The following is a 20757-nucleotide window of genomic DNA, read 5'->3' as shown; positions in this document are numbered from 1 at the left end:
CATCGCCGCCTTCTTCTCAAAACCCAAGTCCATAATCTATGGGCATTGCCGAGGTTTCCCCTCATCACCCCTGTTTGTCAATGGAGGGCAGTGACAAGGGATTAACTTGTCAATGCCTACAAGTTGTAGACTAGGGTTTCGTTGGAAGTAGAGGGCAAGTAGATTTCGAGGGTTTCAGCCGGAAAAGTGCTCGACTGCTTATGAAAACTTGGGTTGTGTTGACAATGATTCGATCCTCTCTTTGTCCCTCAACTCCCGCTTATATAGGAGGCGGAGCTGAGGGTTTTGTATTACACAAGTTTACAGATTTCGGGAGACTCTCTGAGTTCAACCCGTAAAGTTAAAAATCTCTGTATTCGTAATACAACTCTATCTTTCCTTAACACTTAATTGGGCTTCCAAACTTCATATCCTTCGACCTGTGGGCCTTCAGTAAACCCTGGGTACCATCTTCGGCAGGCCCATTGGGGATGCCTATGTCAGTAGCCCCCGAGATTTTGCTTGAATCGAAGAATCAGGGAAAATCTCGAACTTTACGATTATCATATAACCTCTTCGAGTTAACACATATCTTTAATAAAACAGTCATATATTGTACAAGGATAACGGTAATTGGGGCTAGTTCATCTGACGGTTTAGGTACTAGTTAACTGCTCTAGTGGCAATCCGCAAAAACCTACTTCAAGATCACGTCCCTGGACATGATCTCGGGATACTGGCGTAACTCGACATGTGCCGCTTAAGGTCTTACCATATGCCGAGTTCTAGTCATGTTTTATCGGGTACCTAACGTGTCTGTTAGGATTTTTCTTCGTATCTGTCGATACGGAAAAAAGTAGCAAACCGCCGTCAGAGACGGTGCCACGCCGCTCAGGACGGATCCGGGGACTTACTTTCGCAAAGTTTTGCGGCATTCATCGATTATTCGCGACTGAGGCGCTCTGACAATATATTGTCGAGTGCCTTTTTCGGCTGATGGAATAGCACATTTATTCGAGTCAATCGGATGACTTGTACATTTTTATACTATCTTCCCGATGAGAGTATATGAAGTGTTATTTGTATAACTCGAAATATACTCATCATGTTGTTTCTAAATTCATCGGGCACACGACCAGCGTTCCCGATGGGAGTAGCCCCCGAGGCTACAGTCAAGTGCTTGTACTTGGTTGTAGGCTCACCGTTTTAACACCTTTATCGCTATATCATCTATTTCTCGATTTTTTCCACCTTTACCGGGTGCGCGACCAACGCTCCCGATGGGAGTAGCCCCCGAGGCTACACGAGTATTTATACTTGGATGTAGGCTCAGTTTGCATTATTGAAGAACTCTATATTTTACCGTTCATGTGTATCTCTTATTAGAAGTATAAACAATGCTTCTGATAAGAGTAGCCCCCGAGCATATGAAAAATGCTTGTATTTGATCATAGGATCTTACCTTCCCTTTTTTTATGTTGCCTCAAATCTCCTTCTCGACATTCTTGATAAAATTCTTTACGAACTAGCCCCTGAGCATTTAAACAAAAACTTGTGCTTGATCAAAAGCTCTCAAGGTTTCTACTATTCCATTCCTGTCGCCAATCTTCATATACCGCAGCCGAGATTTTCCCGTTGTGAAGTGACATCAGTGCTGACGATAGCCCCGACCACTGTATCGGGAAAACACGAGTTATGTCTTGTCACTGACCTATGGACCAAAAGTCTGCGGCATGTTGACACGTTGTGCAAGTGGGGGACACACGTCCTCCGCTTTTTCTGGCACGCGCGCTGTAGCGCCTCTCCAGTTCCTTCGTAGTAAAATTACTCTTTTACCCGTTGAGCCACGTGTAAAGAATCAAGTCCATTCTTATATCATCCAACGGTGCGGCGCTTCGACTATTTTGCTATAAATACCCGTATTCTTCCTCCTTCAATCCCCTTCGCTTCGCCGTGCTCGCATATTCTCTACCAAAATCTTCCTTGCAACCACAAAGCTCCAGCGCTCACGCACTGTCCTACATCCTCCAACACCATTGTTGATGCCACCGCGGCCAAAGCTCACCAGGCACAGCACTCCCGACGCGAACATGGCGGCGCCAGATCTTGGAGCTTCAGAGTGGGAGAGATCCAAGATCTCGAATCAGGATGTCAACCTGATGAAGAAGCTTGGGCTGACGAAGAAAAAAGACGCGGTGCGCTTCCCCAGCGAGGAGAGCTACCCGACACCCCCTATGGAATATCGGGTTAGCTTCATTGACCATCTTATTCGCGGCCTTTCTGCTCCCATCCACGATTTTCTCCATGGACTGCTTTTCATGTACGGGTTGCAGCTTCATCAGCTGACTCCCAATTCCATCCTCCACATTTCTATTTTTATCACACTTTGTGAGTGCTTCCTCGGAGTCCAACCTAATTGGGCTTTGTGGAAGCGCATATTCTGCCTCTGCCTCAATGGCTCCCACAACATCGCCTACAACATAGGTGGTGTTGTTATTTGTGTTCGCCCTGATGTCGAATATTTCGACGTCATATTTCCCGACTCCGTCCAAGGGTGGCACAAAAAATGGTTGTACGTCCACGAGGAATCTCCCGACTCGTTGGAATATAACATCGCCCCCTTTGACAGTAGTGCCAAAATTCTTCGCCGCCGATCCTGGGACGCAGAGGCCACCAAAAAAGAGAAAACGGCAAGAGAGGCGTTGATGACCCGTATCCGCGAGCTCCAAAATACCCATGGCAAAGAATTGTCGGGTATCCAAATTACAGCGTATTTCCTTAGGATTAGGGTGCATCCTCTGCAGGCTCGCAAGAATCCTCTCTGGATGTATGCTGGCAAAAAAGATGTCGACCGCCTCTCCAAGGATCTTTCAGTAAAAGACTTGGAAAAGCTCGTCCGAAAAATCTCATCGCTCAGCAAGAAAGACGCCGTTCCATCCTCCTGTCGCGTGGAGCCGTATAGCGGCACGAACGCCCTCCCCAAGGTGAACTATTTTTACCTTCTCGAAGTTTAGCATTGTAGACTAATATTTTTTGCCGAACTCAATGATGTAACTTATCGTCAATATATCTTTTGTATTCTACAGAAACACCAAGTCATGTCTTCTCTTCCTCCCTTGCCTGAAGGAGGGGAAGTTCAAGAACGGACCGACGTCGTTATCGACGACAACCAGGGTACTTCTCGCCCTGAGAGTGAAGTTGCGGGTTCCCACAAATCTGAGGCTTCCTCTGAAAGAGAAGTCGAATCTGAAGCTTCCGACTCAACGCGATCCCTTCCTTCTGCTGTTTCTCCGACAAACAAAAGAAAAAGGGATGAGGTAGCAGACTCCGGCACCTCCAAAGCGGGTAAATCCCCTATCGAGGAAACTCCACCCGAAGAAGAGGAAAAATCCTTCAACCCTTATGATGATGCCCTTGTCAGCTCGTAAGTCTCTGTCGCCCTTTTTTTTATGCACCCGATATTTTGCCTGTGAAGCGTTTCTTATACTCTTTCTTGATGCTCAGGGGTGATGAGGGAGAGGATCCTCCTGTTAACGCGACTGCTTTAACAAGCACGTCTCGTACTTTAGTGATCACCGAGACTCGCCCTATTACTGAAGAAACCTCTCCTCCTCAACAGGACATAGGACATCCGACTCCTGTCGTGAGCCCCCGTGCCCCGTCACCGAAGAGAGCAAGGATTGAGATGGGCAAGGAGTCAAGTCTTTTGACTGGTAGCTCTGAGACTCCTCCTATGGACGATGTAAGGGCTCTTTTCATCCATGTTTCTCAAACTTTTCAGCCTTTTTGGCCCTCCCCTTTTTTGCTGTCGAACTTTTGTTTGCTATGTTTATTTTCGCCTCCATTTTCCTTATCAGCCTTTGATGAAAGAAATTTATTTGTCTTGGTGCCCAATTTATCGGGTACCGTGATCATGCTGATAAGTTGAAAGGTATTCCTCTTTTGCCTCTTTTCATCGAGTAGATTTTCCATTGATATTTTGTCATAACATTGTCATCTTTTATTTTGCTAGAGGCCCTTTCTGAGGCTAATAAGCGCGCCGATGATCTTTCCCTCAAGCTGGAGAAGAGTGAAAAAGCTCGCGAGAAGGCTGAGTCAGATGCTGTTGCTATCGAGGGTCTTCGAAAAAGACTCCATGCCGCAGAAAATGCCTTGAGCGAGATAACAACTCAACAATCTTCTCGCGAGGAGGATATCATTGCCCGCTTAGAGTCTCAAAATTGGCGCTTCATTAGTAAGTTCCCTAACCACTTTGACTCTTTGTATACGTTTGCCTTTCCATGCGCCTGTTGACGATTCGACAATTTTGTTTCAGCAGGGAGGATGCACCAAGATTTTGAACTCGAAACGCCGGAAGATGATCAACTTCTTGACGCTCTTTCTCTCCTTGAAATTCACGGAGAAGAAGTGGGGCAAAGCATCTCTGATGCTAGGTCGGCGTTTTCTCGGCTTTTCCCCTATTTCTTCGCGAAGAAAGAAGAGCCCGACACTTTTGCTGCCCTGACCAAGTACTTTGTTCCCAAAGAAGATCTTGGGCTGGGTCTCCGACATCAGGGCTTGAAGATTGTTGTTGAAAGCACCATCGCTTTGGTTGCCGAAAGCCAACAAGCCGTCGACTGGGCGAAGGTTGGTGATGTGAAGAACATGGAGACGAAGAGGTGGCAATCGCTGATTAAGGCTACCAAGCCTAACTCGAAGAAGATCCTCTCCTTCCTCAGATGCAAACCAACTCCGTCCCCTAGTTCGTCAAAGCCGGAGGTCAAGTAGACCATCTTGTCTCTGATTTTGCTTTGTTCTTCCTCTTTTGTCGCTGTCGCCATAGTAGCTTTTGCGGCAGCTTACCATTGGTTCACTAAGGACCCCCTTTTGTAATGATCATGTAAATATCCGAATGAATCAATGGAATGCTATTGTTGCCAAGTTATTGATGTCGAAATTTTTCTCTCCAGTTGGTTTTTGACAACTATACCGTGGTGCCTCCCTCTTCGGATGCGTTACCAGCCACGTCCTCACTAGTAGGAAAAGGCTCATCAGTGGCGCACCAAAAATCAATTCTGTGGCGCATGGGCGGTGCGCCACATAATTCTCGCCACAAAAATAAGATTTCTGTGGCGCGCCGGCCCATGCCTACGGGTCGCCACAAAAATAAGATAATTCTTGCCAAGTTATTGTAGATTTTTTTTAAATTCAAAAAAATGGCGGCCAGATCTAGATCTAGGGCCGCCGAATTTTTTTAATTTTTGTTTAAATTTTGCTAGAAGGTAGTGATGTCTACGGGTGCTTCTATTCTTGTAGACAGTGTTGGGCCTCCAAGAGCAGAGGTTTGTAGAACAGCAGCAAGTTTCCCTTACTTGGATCACCCAAGGTTTATCGAACTCAGGGAGGAAGAGGTCAAAGATATCCCTCTCATGCAACCCTGCAACCAAAAAGCAAGAAGTCTCTTGTGTCCCCAACACACCTAATAGGTGCACTAGTTCGGCGAAGAGATAGTGAAATACAGGTGGTATGAATAAGTATGAGTAGTAGCAACGACACCAGAAAAGTGCTTTGCCGTCCAGGACTAGCGTGTGATGGATGGTGGTAATATTGCAGTAAGTAGAGATGCAGTAGAACAGTAAACAAGCAGCGATAGCAGTATTTAGGAACAAGGCCTAGGGATCATACTTTCACTAGTGGACACTCTCAACATTGATCACATAACAAAATAAATAGATAGATGCTAGACTCTACACCCTCTTGCTGGATGATGAACACCACTAACTGTGTAGGATTACACGAACCCTCAATGCCGGAGTTAACAAGCTCCACAATATTCGATGTTCATGTTTAAGTAACCTTAGAGTGCATGACAGATCAACATAACCGAACCAAGTACTAACATAGCATGCACACTGTCACCTTCACGCTACGAAAGGAGGAATAGATCACATCAATACTATCATAGCAATAGTTAACTTCATAATCTACAAGAGATCACAATCATAATCTACGCCAAGTACTACACGATGCACACACTGTCACCATTAAACCGTGCAGGAGGAATAAACTACTTTAATAACATCACTAGAGTAGCACACAGATAAATTGTGATACAAAACACATTGCAATCATAAAGAGATATAAATAAGCACTTCACTATGCCATTCATAACAGTGAATAAGTATTCTGTGAAATATAGCCTAAGAGACCCACACGGTGCACACACTGTCACCTTTACACACGTGGGACAAGGAGTCTCCGGAGATCACATAAGTAAAATTCACTTGACTAGCATAACGACATCTAGATTACAAGCTCATCATATGAATCTCAATCATGTAAGGCAGCTCATGAGATTATTGTATTGAAGTATATAGGAGAGAGATGAACCACATAGCTACCAGTACAGCCCTTAGCCTCGATGGAGAACTACTCCCTCCTCATGGGAGACAGCAGCGGTGATGAAGATGGCGGTGGTGTCGATGGAGGAGCCTTCCGGGGGCACTTCCCCATCCCGGCGGCGTGCCGAAACAGAGACTCCTGTCCCCCAGATCTTGGCTTCGCGATGGCGGCGGCTCTGGAAGGTTTCTCGTACCGTGGCTTTTCCGTATCGATGTTTTAGGTCTGAGACCTTTATATAGGCGAAGAGGCAGAGTCGGAGGGCTGACGAGGCGATGACACACGAGGGGGCGCGGCCAAGGCCTGGGCCGCGCCGCCCTATCATCTGGTGGGCCTGTGGCCCCCTCTGGCGGCTCTCGGGTGTTCTGGAAGCTTCGTCCAATTTTAAGACTCTGGGCGTTGATTTCGTTCAATTCCGAGAATATTTCCTTACTAGGATTTCTGAAACCAAAAACAGCAGAAAACAGGAACTGGCACTGCATCTCGTCAATAGGTTAGTTCCAGAAAACGCATAAAAACGATATAAAGTGTGAACAAAACATGTAGGTATTGTCATAAAACAAGCATGGAGCATAAGAAATTATCGATACGTCGGAGACGTATCAGGTAGCCGGAGGTGGGTGGGTGGGTGAAGGAGGAGGACGACCGGAGGAGGAGGAGGAGGTGGTGGTGGTGGTGGTGGTGGTGGAGGAGGTGGTGGAGGAAGAGGAGGTGGTGGTGTGATACGTCTCCGACGTATCGATAATTTCTTATGTTCCATGCCACATTATTGATGTTATCTACATGTTTTATGCACACTTTATGTCATATTCGTGCATTTTCTGGAACTAACCTATTAACAAGATGCCGAAGTGCCAGTTGATGTTTTCTGCTGTTTTTGGTTTCAGAAATCCTAGTAAGGAAATATTCTCGGAATTGGACGAAATCAAAGCCCAGGGGCCTATTTTTCCACGGAGCTTCCAGAAGACCGAAGAACACACGAAGTGGGGCCACGAGGTGGCGACACCACGTGGCGGCGCGGCCCAGGGGGGGCCCGCGCCGCCCTATGGTGTGGCGCTCGTTCGGCTCCCCGACTCGCCCTTCCGCCTACAAATAGCCTCCGTGGACGAAACCCCGGTGCCGAGAACCACGATACGGAAAACCTTCCGAGACGCCGCCGCCGCCGATCCCATCTCGGGATCCAGGAGATCGCCTCCGGCACCCTGCCGGAGAGGGGAATCATCTCCCGGAGGACTCTACGCCGCCATGGTCGCCTCCGGTGTGATGTGTGAGTAGTCTACCCCTGGACTATGGGTCCATAGCAGTAGCTAGATGGTTGTCTTCTCCCCATTGTGCTATCATTGTCGGATCTTGTGAGCTGCCTAACATGATCAAGATCATCTATCTGTAATTCTATATGTTGCGTTTGTTGGGATCCGATGAATAGAGAATACTTGTTATGTTGATTATCAAAGTTATGCTTATGTGTTGTTTATGATCTTGCATGCTCTCCGTTACTAGTAGATGCTCTGGCCAAGTAGATGCTTGTAACTCCAAGAGGGAGTACTTATGCTCGATAGTGGGTTCATGCCTGCATTGACACCGGGACAGGATGAAAGTTCTAAGGTTGTGTTGTGCTGTTGCCACTAGGGATAAAACATTGATGCTATGTCTAAGGATGTAGTTGTTGATTACATTACGCACCATACTTAATGCAATTGTCTCTGTTGCTTGCAACTTAATACCTGAGGGGTTCGGATGATAACCTGAAGGTGGACTTTTTAGGCATAGATGCAGTTGGATGGCGGTCTATGTACTTTGTCGTAATGCCCAATTAAATCTCACTATACTCATCATGATATGTATGTGCATTGTCATGCTCTCTTTATTTGTCAATTGCCCAACTGTAATTTGTTCACCCAACATGCTGTTCGTCTTATGGGAGAGACACCTCTAGTGAACTGTGGACCCCGGTCCAATTCTCTTTACTGAAATACAATCTACTGCAATACTTGTTCTACTGTTTTCTGCAAACAATCATCTTCCACACAATACGGTTAACTCTTTGTTACAGCAAGCCGGTGAGATTGACAACCTCACTGTTTCGTTGGGGCAAAGTATCTTGGTTGTGTTGTGCAGGTTCCACGTTGGCGCCGGAATCCCTGGTGTTGCGCCGCACTACATCTCGCCGCCATCAACCTTCAACGTGCTTCTTGGCTCCTCCTGGTTCGATAAACCTTGGTTTCTTTCTGAGGGAAAACTTGCTGCTGTGCGCATCATACCTTCCTCTTGGGGTTGCCCAACGAACGTGTGAAATACACGCCATCAAGCTCTTTTTCTGGCGCCGTTGCCGGGGAACTGAAGAAAAGTTACACCACAGAGATTTCTATCTCCCACGTCAACTTTGCGCCAGCAGCTCTTTTTCTGGCGCCGTTGCCGGGGAGATCAAGACACGCTGCAAGGGGAGTCTCCACTTCTCAATCTCTTTACTTTGTTTTTGTCTTGCTTAGTTTTATTTACTACTTTGTTTGCTGCACTAAATCAAAATACAAAAAAATTAGTTGCTAGTTTTACTTTATTTGCTATCTTGTTTGCTATATCGAAAACACAAAAAAATTAGTTTACTTGCATTTACTTTATTCATCATGTTTCCTTTTAATTTTACCACGAAAAACATACCGGTAGGACATGGGTCTATAGTTGGGAGAAATAATATAGAAGAATTTTTCAATCATGTTAGTACTATTGAAAATTTTGAAGATAGACACTTGGTAGACCTTGCGCCTACTTATGAAATTGCTGCTGCGCATTTAGTCCGCTTGTTGGAAACTAAATTTGTTAATCTTAATCCTATAATCCAACACATGTTCTTCACACTTGGTGATATGGAAGAAGGGGAAAAGAAAGATTTTGTGTTAGAAACCCTTCTTAGAGAATTTGGAGGTCTAGCAAGAGAAGCTAGAAAGGTGTTTGCTAAATTTAATATGCTTGGTTCTCCAACTAATTTTGTTAGTCTCCTTGAAAAGATGGATATGGATAGAATAAGATTCACTAACAATGTTGATAATGGAGGGGAGATCAAAGCACCAATACCATGTAAGCTCCTAGCTATGAATGATGCGCTAGAAAATAACTATGCTTGGCTTGTTCCTGAAAATTTGTTTGATAAGAGTAGCACACCTAAGACTAATGAAAAGGGAGATGCTGAAACTTATGTATCCAATATAATATGCCTGGTTGAGAAAAGCCCACACCCCGCTAACGATGCACCACCCTTTGATAATACTTGATGCACACTTTCTGCGCCTAGCTGAAAGGCGTTAAAGAAAAGCGCTTATGGGAGACAACCCATGTTTTTACCTACAGTACTTTGTTTTTATTTTGTGTCTTGGAAGTTGTTTACTACTGTAGCAACCTCTCCTTATCTTAGTTTTGTGTTTTGTTGTGCCAAGTTAAGCCGTTGATAGAAAAGTAAGTACTAGATTTGGATTACTGCACAGTTCCAGATTTCTTTGCTGTCACGAATCTGGGTCCACCTCCCTGTAGGTAGCTCAGAAAATTAAGCCAATTTACGTGCATGATCCTCAGATATGTATGCAACTTTCATTCAATTTGAGCATTTTCATTTGAGCAAGTCTGGTGCCATTTTAAAATTCGTCAATACGAACTGTTCTGTTTTGACAGATTCTGCCTTTTATTTCGCATTGCCTCTTTCGCTATGTTGGATGAATTTCTTTGATCCACTAATGTCCAGTAGCATTATGCAATGTCCAGAAGTGTTAAGAATGATTGTGTCACCTCTGAATATGTCAATTTATAATGTGCACTAACCCTCTAATGAGTTGTTTCGAGTTTGGTGTGGAGGAAGTTTTCAAGGATCAAGAGAGGAGTATGATGCAACATGATCAAGGAGAGTGAAAGCTCTAAGCTTGGGGGTGCACCCGGTGGTTCACCCCTGCATATATCAAGAAGACTCAAGCGTCTAAGCTTGGGGATGCCCAAGGCATCCCCTTCTTCATCGACAACATTATCAGGTTCCTCCCCTGAAACTATATTTTTATTCCATCACATCTTATGTGCTTTTTCTTGGAGCATCGGTTTGTTTTTGTTTTTTGTTTTGTTTGAATAAAATGGATCCTAGCATTCACTTTATGGGAGAGATACACGCTCCGCTGTAGCATATGGACAAGTATGTCCTTGGTTTCTACTCATAGTATTCATGGCGAAGTTTCTCCTTCGTTAAATTGTTATATGGTTGGAATTGGAAAATGATACATGTAGTAATTGCTATAAATGTTTTGGGTAATGTGATACTTGGCAATTGTTGTGCTCATGTTTAAGCTCTTGCATCATATACTTTGCACCCATTAATGAAGAAATACATAGAGCATGCTAAAATTGGTTTGCATATTTGGTTTCTCTAAGGTCTAGATAATTTCTAGTATTGAGTTTGAACAACAAGGAAGATGGTGTGGAGTCTTATAATGTTTTCAATATGTCTTTTATGTGAGTTTTGCTGCACCGGTTCATCCTTGTGTTTGTTTCAAATAAGCCTTGCTAGCCTAAACCTTGTATCGAGAGGGAATACTTCTCATGCATCCAAAATACTTGAGCCAACCACTATGCCATTTGTGTCCACCATACCTACCTATACTACATGGTATTTTCCGCCATTCCAAAGTAAATTGCTTGAGTGCTACCTTTAAAATTCCATCATTCACCTTTGCAATATATAGCTCATGGGACAAATAGTTTAAAAACTATTGTGGTATTGAATATGTAATTATGCACTTTATCTCTTATTAAGTTGCTTGTTGTGCGATAACCATGTTTACTGGGGAACGCCATCAACTCATTGTTGAATTTCATGTGAGTTGCTATGCATGTTCATCTTGTCTGAAGTAAGGGCGATCTACTCTGAGTTGAATGGTTTGAGCATGCATATTGTGAGAGAAGAACATTGGGCCGCTAACCGAAGCCATGTTCCATGGTGGAAGTTTCAGTTTTGGACAAACATCCTCAAATCTCTAATGAGAAAAGAATTAATTGTTGTTGAATGCTTAAAGCATTAAAAGAGGAGTCCATTATCTGTTGTCTATGTTGTCCCGGTATGGATGTCTAAGTTGAGAATAATCAAAAGCGAGAAATCCAAATGCGAGCTTTCTCCTTAGACCTTTGTACAAAGTGCATAGAGGTACCCCTTTGTGATACTTGGTTAAAGCATATGTATTGCGGTGATAATCCAGGTAGTCCAAGCTAATTAGGACAAGGTGCGGGCACTATTAGTACACTATGCATGAGGCTTGCAACTTATAAGATATAATTTACATGATGCATATGCTTTATTACTACCGTTGACAAAATTGTTTCATGTTTTCAAAATCAAAGCTCTAGCACAAATATAGCAATCGATGTTTTTCCTCTATGAGGACCATTCTTTTACTTTCAATGTTGAGTCAGTTCACCTATTTCTCTCCACCTCAAGAAGCAAACACTTGTGTGAACTGTGCATTGATTCCTACATACTTGCTTATTGCACTTATTATATTACTCTATGTTGACAATATCCATGAGATATACATGTTACAAGTTGAAAGCAACCGCTGAAACTTAATCTTCTTTTGTGTTGCTTCAATGCCTTTACTTTGAATTATTGCTTTATGAGTTAACTCTTATGCAAGACTTATTGATGCTTGTCTTGAAGTGCTATTCATGAAAAGTCTTTGCTATATGATTCACTTGTTTACTCATGTCATACACATTGTTTTGATCGCTGCATTCACTACATAAGCTTTACAAATAGTATGATCAAGATTATGATGGCATGTCACTCCAGAAATTATACGTGTTATCGTTTTACACTGCTCGGGACGAGCAGAACTAAGCTTGGGGATGCTGATACGTCTCCGACGTATCGATAATTTCTTATGTTCCATGCCACATTATTGATGTTATCTACATGTTTTATGCACACTTTATGTCATATTCGTGCATTTTCGGAACTAACCTATTAACAAGATCTTTGAAGTGCCGATTCTTTGTTTCTGCTGTTTTGGTTTCAGAAATCCTAGTAAGGAAATATTCTCGGAATTGGACGAAATCAAAGCCCAGGGCCTATTTTTCCACGGAGCTTCCGGAGAAGACCGAAGAACACACGAAGTGGGGCCACGAGGTGGCGACACCACGTGGCGGCGCGGCCCGAGGGGGCCCGCGCCGCCTATGGTGTGGCCCCTCGTCGGCCCCCGACTCTGCCCTTCCGCCTACAAATAGCCTCCGTGACGAAACCCCGATGCCGAGAACCACGATACGGAAAACCTTCCGGAGAGACGCCGCCTTGCCGATCCCATCTCGGGGGATCCGAGGAGATCGCCTCCGCACCCTGCCGGAGAGGGGAATCATCTCCCGGAGGACTCTACGCCGCCATGGTCGCCTCCGGTGTGATGTGTGAGTAGTCTACCCCTGGACTATGGGTCCATAGCAGTAGCTAGATGGTTGTCTTCTCCCCATTGTGCTATCATTGTCGGATCTTGTGAGCTGCCTAACATGATCAAGATCATCTATCTGTAATTCTATATGTTGCGTTTGTTGGGATCCGATGAATAGAGAATACTTGTTATGTTGATTATCAAAGTTATGCTTATGTGTTGTTTATGATCTTGCATGCTCTCCGTTACTAGTAGATGCTCTGGCCAAGTAGATGCTTGTAACTCCAAGAGGGAGTACTTATGCTCGATAGTGGGTTCATGCCTGCATTGACACAGGACAGTGACGAGAAAGTTCTAAGGTTGTGTTGTGCTGTTGCCACTAGGGATAAAACATTGATGCTATGTCTAAGGATGTAGTTGTTGATTACATTACGCACCATACTTAATGCAATTGTTCCGTTGCTTGCAACTTAATACTGGAGGGTTCGGATGATAACTTTGAAGGTGGACTTTTTAGGCATAGATGCAGTTGGATGGCGGTCTATGTACTTTGTCGTAATGCCCAATTAAATCTCACTATACTCATCATGATATGTATGTGCATTGTCATGCTCTCTTTATTTGTCAATTGCCCAACTGTAATTTGTTCACCCAACATGCTGTTCGTCTTATGGGAGAGACACCTCTAGTGAACTGTGGACCCCGGTCCAATTCTCTTTACTGAAATACAATCTACTGCAATACTTGTTCTACTGTTTTCTGCAAACAATCATCTTCCACACAATACGGTTAACTCTTTGTTACAGCAAGCCGGTGAGATTGACAACCTCCTTTGTTTCGTTGGGGCAAAGTATCTTGGTTGTGTTGTGCAGGTTCCACGTTGGCGCCGGAATCCCTGGTGTTGCGCCACTTTTTCCCCATCTCGCCGCCATCAACCTTCAACGTGCTTCTTGGCTCCTCCTGGTTCAATAAACCTTGGTTTCTTTCTGAGGGAAAACTTGCTGCTGTGCGCATCATACCTTCCTCTTGGGGTTGCCCAACGAACGTGTGAAATACACGCCATCAAGCTCTTTTTCTGGCGCCGTTGCCGGGGAACTGAAGAAAAGTTACACCACAGAGATTTCTATCTCCCACGTCAACTTTGCGCCAGCATGGTGGAGGAAGAGGAGGTGGTGGAGGAAGAGGAGGAGGAGAAGGTCGTCGTCGCCGGAGTAGGTCGCCGGAGTAGGAGGAGGAGGAGGCCGGCCGGAGGAGGAGGAGGAGGAGAAGGTCGTCGTCGCCGGAGTAGGTCGCCGGAGTAGGAGGAGGAGGCCGACCAGAGGAGGAGGAGGAGGTCGCCGGAGTAGGAGGCCGGCCCCGGAGGAGGTGGTGGTGGTGGTGGAGGAGGAGGAGGCCGGCCGTAGGAGGTGGTGGTGGTGGTGGTGGTGGTGGTGGTGGTGGTGGAGGAGGAGGAGAAGAGGAGGAGAAGTTTGCATCAAAAGAGGAGAAGTGAGGAGAAGTGGAGGAGTAGTGAGGAGAAGTGGAGGAGAATTGGAGGAGGGCGGCAGAAAATTCAAATTTTGGACGTTAATTCTGTGGCGCATGGGCACTAGGTGCACCACAGATTTTTTTTCTTTTTTTGTATTTTGCAGCAAAAAAACTTTAACTGGCCGTTACTTTTTACTCTTTTCGAATTTGGCAATTCTAAAAATTGTCCAAGCGGGCAAGCCCGGGTGAATTCGGATGTAGAATTTTCGTGGGAACATTTTGATATATTGTGCGTTTTTTTTCGAGTTCGTATGCGGCCAGAAAACCAGTTTAATGATTTTGCAATGCAATGTTGCAAAAAAAATCGAAATTCATGTTTGTTAAATTTCACTGGTGCTAGATGACATAATACATGGGAATCTCGAAGGATTTTATTTTTTGAAATTTCTATCTGTTTCTTTTATTTTTTACAGAGATAAAAAAAGCGATCCACGGGGGGGGGGGTGGAGTTGCGTGCGGAGCCAAAAATACTTCTGTGGCGCACGGAACTCATGTGCGCCACAGAAATGTGTTGTTTCTGTGGCGCACTGATACGTCCAAAACGTATCTACTTTCCCGAACACTTTTGCTATCACTACTAGAAAACAGGCAATCAGTGGCGCACCAGTTTTTCTATCAGTGGCGCACTAGTGGTGCGCCACTACTATCACGCCACTGCTAACTATTAGCAGTGGCGCACCTGTGGTGCGCTATTGGTAATCTAAATAGGAGTGGCGCATCTGTGTGGTGCGCCATTGATAACATATAGAGTGCGCCACTAGGTATAGATAGGATGCGCCACTGCTGTTTACTTTGAAAGAGGCCTGTGCTGATAGGGTGCGCCACTAGGTATTGATAAGGTGCTCCACTCCAGTGATGGTTATTTTAAAAGAGGCAACAAGGCCCCGGTGGCATGCGCTACTGAATGCTTTTAAAAAGGTAACGTGCGGTGACAGGCGGTTGGACGAGCGTTGACCGGTCTAAATGCTCTTTTATTATCAATCAGAGGTATTACAGGACCTAAATAAAAAAATACAATCAAAATCACTACACTTTGCAACTAGGACCCTAAAAAGGAAGAAAAAACGCAATCGAATCCCGCTCAGCTCCTCCGCCGGCACCATGCAGGACTCGACGGCGGCGACCGTGGCGAGCGCGTCCGCGAGCTGCGTGTCTGCGAGGGGGGCTAGCGGGGTGGTGTCGAGGACGGAGAACTGCTGCCGGGGACGTAGGCTAGGGTGGCCTCAACGAGGGTGGCCGATGCATCTTCTTCCACAGATCTCCAGCGCATACCGCCCCCACGGCCGCTTCCTCAGGCGCCTCGCCTCGCCGCCGACCCTTGCTCCCGCGCCTCTGTCGCCGACCTCGCCGCCCGAACGCGAGCAGTAGCCCCGACCGCCGGATGCGGAGGACGAGGCGACGACGGCCGATGCGAGATGTGCTTGTCGAACATGGAGTCGAGGCCGCCGCGAGTACCCATTGAGGCCTGCGCGAATACAGGCCACCGGCGCGAGTACCAGGGCACCAGAGGCCGCCGCGAGTACCCGCCGCCGGCGCGAGTACCAGGGCACCAGAGGCCGCCGCGAGTACCCGCCGCCGGTGTGAGTACCAGGGCACCAGAAGCCACCGGCGTGGTGCTTGTGCTCGTCCGCGACGGCGACGAGCGCGGTGAGCTCGTGGTGCAGGTTGTCCGCGACGGCGGTGGCCGAGGTTGCAGCCGGCGCGGTGGATCTTGAGAAGAGAGAGGGAGTGCGGTGGATCTTGAGAAGAGAGAGGGTGTGCGGTGGGTGTGGACCGTGTGGTGGTGTGGTGGGTTGTTTGGAAGAGAGAGTGCGGTGGGTGTGTGGGATGTGCAGGCACGTGGGTTGGAAGAGTGGGTGGCAAGCTGGCAGCGGGTGCGTGGCGTTTTGGAGCGGTGAGTGGCAGGATGGGGTCGGGGATGTGCAGGCACGTGGTGCTGCTTTCAGTAGCGCACTGGTACGGTGCGCCACTCACAGGACTTAGCAGTGGCGCACTGCGGGTAGGTGCGCGATTGCTACCCGAAATAGTAGTGGCGCACCTAGGTGCAGTGCGCCACTGGTAAGTTCAGCTGGTATGGTAAACCAAATTTAAGAATAGCAATGGCGCATATTGTACATGGTGCGCCACTGGTATTTTGCTAGTACTGGAGCACCTGTTTGTGGTGCGCCACTGCTATATAGCAGTGGCGCACCAAAATAGGCGTGCGCCACTAACATCATTTTTACGGCTTGGCTGTTTTCTAGTAGTGTATTGTTTTGCCTCTAATTTGTGTATTTTGGATACAACTAACACAGACTAACACTGTTTTCAGCAGAATTGCTCTAGTGTCTCGTTTTTGTGCAGAAATTTAACTTTCAGGAAAATCCTCGGAATTTATGTCGAAGGGCCTATTTTTCCAGAAGAATCACGGAGCCAGAAGGGCATGCCTGGGGGAGGACCAGCCCCCCAGACACTAGGCCGGCGCAGCCTGGAGGGGGGCGCGCCGCCCTATCGTTTGGCCCCCTCGGCTGGCCTCTGACGCCCTCCTCTGGACTACTTAAGGGTTTCGATCTAAAAACGCGAGACGAGAAGTTGAAGTCGCCAGAAACCATCCAGTACGCCGCCACCATCGCGAAACTCCGTCTCGGGACCAGAAACTCCGTTCTGGCACTCCGCCGGGACGAGGAATTGGAGGAGATCATCGCCATCATCATCACCGACGCCTCTCCATCGACCAGCAATGTTTCCCCCATCCATGTGTGAGTAATTCCCCCGTTGTAGGCTGAAGGGGATGGTAGGGATTGGATGAGATTGGTCATGTAATAGCATAAGATTGTTAGGGCATAGTGCCTAGTGTCCGTAATTGGTACTTTGATGATATTGTTGCAACTTGTTATGCTTAATGCTTGTCACTAGGGCCCGAGTGCCATGATCTCAGATCTGAACATGTTATTGTTTCATGATGATATGCATTGTTTTATGATCTTACCTGCAAGTTGTATACACATGTCGCTGTCCGGAACCCGAGGCCCCGAAGTGACAGAATTTGGGACAACCGGAGGGGAAGGCAGCGATGTGAGGATCACATGTGTTCACGGAGTGTTAATGCTTTGCTCCGGTACACTATTAAAAGGAGTACCTCAATATCCAGTAGATTCCCTAGAGGCCCGGCTGCCACCGGCTGGTAGGACAAAAGATGTTGTGCAAGTTTCTCATTGCGAGCACGTACGACTATATATGGAACACATGCCTATGGATTGCTTAGTACTTGGACACCTTTTTATTATTATCTGCAAATGCTCTGATTTGATTGTTAAATGAGTTTCTCTCATCCATGCAACGCCCGTCATACATCACTGTGCCTACAATATTTAATCCTGCTATTTACTATAATCACTACTGCTGTCTTTGTTACTCTGCTGCTGTTATTTCACTAATGTTACTGCTATAAACTGTTACTACTGATAAACTCTTGCGAGCAAGTCTGTTTCCAGGTGCAGCTGAATTGACAACTCCGCTGTTAAGGCTTTCAAGTATTCTTTGGCTCCCCTTGTGTCGAATCAATAAATTGGGTTTTACTTCCCGCGAAGACTGTTGCGATCCCCTATACTTGTGGGTCATCAAGACTATTTTCTAGCGCCGTTGCCGGGGAGCATAGCTTTATTTGGAAGTTCACTTGGATTGATATTGTTCGCTGCAAATTCTCCATGATGGGTAAATCTCGCGATCCTAAAGTCACCATATTACCATCCACTACAAGAAAAGGTACAACTCTGAGTACCTCTGCTACTCTTGATTCACCATCTATGATAAGTCAACTTGTATCACCACCACAAGCTTCACTTGCTGGTACTTCTGCTGAATCTGAAAATTCTCATAATATTGATGATGTTTCTGCTGTGCTTTGATGATAGTGGTTCATTGGGATCCTTTCTAGATGCTACAATTGCTAGGTCTAGACGAATTGAAAATACTGAAACTCCTAATGAAAATGCTGCTACACCTGTTAATTCACCTGAGTCTATTGATTACTCTAGTGATGATCCTGATGAGGATTATGTGGAGCTTAATGATGATTTTATTGATAAATGCAATGCTATTACTGATCCAAGAAAAATTAAAAAGTTTCTCGCATAACATACTGCTAGATATAAGCTGTCTCCTGATCCTAAATTTGCCACATCTCCTATAAGCATTAAGGATAAAGATTACGATTTTTCTCTTGATCTATCTCATATACCTATTGTTGAGAAAACACCCTTTTGTGGTACTGAAAAAGAAAGTGATGTAGAACATATGAATGAACTATCTTCTATAAGTAGCTTGTTTTCTGATGATGTCAAGATGCGTACTTATTTCGTTGCTAAATTTTTTCCTTTCTCATTAAAGGATGATGCTAAAACTTGGTATAATAATTTGCCTCCTGGTTCTATTAATAGTCCAAGTGATTTGCTTGATGTTTTATTTCGGAAATACTTTCCTGCTAGGCTCAACATGCTGCTTTACAGAAAATTTATAGCTTTGACCAGGAAGATGGAGAGAAATTGCCTGAAGCTTGGGCAAGATTTTGTTCTCTTATCAGAGCTCGACCTGGACTTGATTTGGAAAAGCATGATTTACTTGATATATTTTATAGTGGACTAACCATTGAATCTAGAGCATATTTGGATAGTTGTGCTGGTTGTGTTTTCAGGAAAAGAACTCCAGACGAAGCTGAAGAATTATTGGTTAAAATAGGTCGGATTCATGATGATTGGACTACACCTGAACCAACTCCGACGCCAATACTGAAGAAGAGGGGTTTAATTAAATTAAATGATGAAGATATGAGGGAAGCCAAGAAATCTCTTAAGGAGAAAGGTATTAAATCTGAAGATGTGAAGAACTTACCTCCCATAGAAGATCTATGTAAGATAACTCCCCCTTCATCCATGATTGAGGTAAACTCTCTTCAACGCTTCACTAGGGAAGATATTCCGTATTCAAAATCTCCTGCTCAATGCTTAGATGAGTTTGATAATTATATTGTTAAGCAAGAAAATTTTAATATGAGAGTAGAGAATCATTTAATGGAAAATTCTCAAGCTATTAGAAATTTGCATGATATTGTGGAGAGAACCTCCAATGATGTTAAGATGCTTGTTAAACATTTTCATATGGTTCAAACTCAAATTGATCAACTCACTAAAGTGCAAAATGACTTGTTAAAAAATAATTCTAAAGAAAAACATGCTTATGAAGTAACAACTAGAGGCGTTGTTTCTACCCAGGATCCTCTATATCCTGAGGGGCATCCCAAAAGAGTTGAACAAGATTCTCAACGAATTGAACCTAGTGCTCCTTCTAAGAAAAAGAAGAAGAAACATAAAAATGTTGTAGAATCCTCTGAACCTGTTAATGATCCTAATAGTATTTCTATTTCTGATGCTGAAACTGAAAGTGGTAATGAACATGATAATGATAATGATAAGAATGATGCTTCTGATAAAGAAGAGGTTGAAGATGAACCTGAAAAGCATGCTAAAAATAAAAAGTATACTAAAGAAGATTTTGCTGCTAATAAACATGGTAATGAAAGGGAACCTTGGGTGAAAAAGCAAATGCCTTTTCCTGCTAAGAAACTAAAATCAAAGGAAGAAGAACACTATAATAAATTTTCCGATTGGATGAAACCTTTATTCTTGCAAATCCCTTTGACTGATGCTATTAAATTGCCTCCTTATTCAAAGTATATGAAAGATATTGTCTCTAACAAAAGGAAAATTCCTAATGAGGAGAATTGCACTATGCTTGCTAATTACTCTTTCAATGGCAAAGTTCCAAAGAAGTGGGCGATCCAGGTATATCGACTATTCCTTGTTCTATTAAGAATAATTATGTTAGAACTGCTCTATGTGATTTGGGAGCGGGTGTTAGTGTTATGCCTTTTTCTCTTTATAAGAGACATTATTTAGATAGTTGATACCGACTGATATATCCTTGCAAATGGCTGATAAATCTACTGCTATTCCTGTTGGTATATGTGAGGATGTTCCTGTTCAAGTTACTAATAACTGCTTGATATTAACTGATTTTGTTGTGTTGGAAATACCCGAAGATGATAATATGTCTATTATTCTTGGGAGACCTTTTCTTAACACCGCAGGGGCTGTTATTGATTGCAATAAAGGAAAAGTTACTTTCAATGTTGATGATAAGGAGAATACCATTTATTTCCCCAAGAAGATTGATAAAGTATGTGGAGTTAATACAATTTCTAATGTGAGAACTATCAAAGTGGGAACTATTGATTGTCCTATATATGAGCCTAAAGAAGGATATCAAAATCTTATGATTGGATCCATATCAATACAATTCAAGGTAACATGATTGATTTGAGGTTTATTTCGTTTTATGCTATGTAATATTTATTTGGTGGCAAGACTTGATCAACCTTGTTAGCAAATACTTTTTATATGCATAGAGGAGGTAAACAACATCTCTTTCTTCC

Source organism: Lolium perenne, chromosome 1, assembly GCF_019359855.2.
Source record: "Lolium perenne isolate Kyuss_39 chromosome 1, Kyuss_2.0, whole genome shotgun sequence".
Classification (NCBI taxonomy): domain Eukaryota; kingdom Viridiplantae; phylum Streptophyta; class Magnoliopsida; order Poales; family Poaceae; genus Lolium; species Lolium perenne.
This window is presented reverse-complemented; position numbering follows the sequence as displayed.